The following is a 1,188-nucleotide window of genomic DNA, read 5'->3' as shown; positions in this document are numbered from 1 at the left end:
CGGTACTGCCCAATACCGAGCTCCGGCACTGCCCAATACCGAGCTCCCTTAGTGTCCAATAGCAAGCTTCCACCTTACACTTTTCAACAGAGTGAGAGCAGGGCCCTGTTTATGAGGCCAAACCGAGAGTAAATCTGAAACTCTCTCTCCGCCAAAGACATGAGACTCATGGCAACTGGAGTTCTTCAGAATGAGATCAGTGTTTCCATTGGGGAAGATTAGGGACAGTGATCAGACGCAGGCTACAGACCCGCGATAATCTGACCTAAAGCACAGAACAGACTCGATGGGCTGAGTGACCCCAGAACCCCTGGGTTGTCAATGAGGATCATCTTGTGGAGGGGGGTGGGTGATCGATACCAGGATGACCTGAGAACTTTGTAAACTACAAACATTTCACCGTGCTCTGCCTGAACTCCAAAGGGCAATTTAGAAGTTTCTGAATGATTTTGTGAGGAATTACACTGGACGGAGTTTGATGCTGCACACACAGGGTGAGCAGAAATTCCGTCATATGCTGCCTAGCAGATTGATTTCATCCATGTGCTCCATGCATTTCTAACTATTTCCTGTTCCCTTGCAGGATATTGTGCAGTCAGCGATGTCTAGATCATAAACTGACCACAAATTGCAATCAGAAACCTCACGGGGACAGAAACACAATCCATTCAGTTCCACTCTCCAGGCTCAGCCAAACAGAGGAATCAGACTAAATACTGTCAGCAGGAAATGGATTATCCCACATTACAGTGTCTCGTCTGGTTAACATAAACTTCCAGCCGATTAGAGCAGGCCGGCTACTGTTTGGTGAAGAGAATGAGATTTGAAATGAAGGGCAGCTTTCAATAACCTTTGACCCAGTCCCCAGCTACCTGGCTCAAATAGAAAGTTACACCATTAAAGGGAATTCCAACACAAGTAGCAACACGCCCTGGATCACAGATCCACAGGATCACAGTCCCAGGCTCCATCCATCACAGACATGACGGCAAATTCCTGTTTTTGCAGCGTTTACCTTCCAGAACAAACTCAGCAAAAAACACTCGTACCTCACAGAGACCATTCAATATATTTCAGACCATCTGAGGGAGTGCCGCACTGTCAGAGGGTCAGTACTGAGGGAGTGCCGCACTGTCAGAGGGTCAGTACTGAGGGAGTGCCGCACTGTCAGAGGGTCAGTACTGAGGG

The 1,188-nt window shown here is 48.1% G+C and overlaps 1 protein-coding gene across 1 annotated transcript in view; it reads right to left on the bottom strand.

Moving 5' to 3' along the window:
* The window catches only part of LOC125484146 (collagen alpha-1(XI) chain-like), a 90,234-nt gene that overhangs the window by 705 nt on the left and 88,341 nt on the right, over positions 1 to 1,188 (bottom strand). The window lies entirely within an intron of this gene.

The sequence above is a fragment of the Rhincodon typus genome, chromosome 10, assembly GCF_021869965.1.
Source record: "Rhincodon typus isolate 14 chromosome 10, sRhiTyp1.1, whole genome shotgun sequence".
Taxonomy (NCBI): Eukaryota; Metazoa; Chordata; class Chondrichthyes; order Orectolobiformes; family Rhincodontidae; genus Rhincodon; species Rhincodon typus.
Note: the sequence above shows the minus strand (reverse complement) of the source record. Positions and strands in the feature narration are given on the sequence as shown.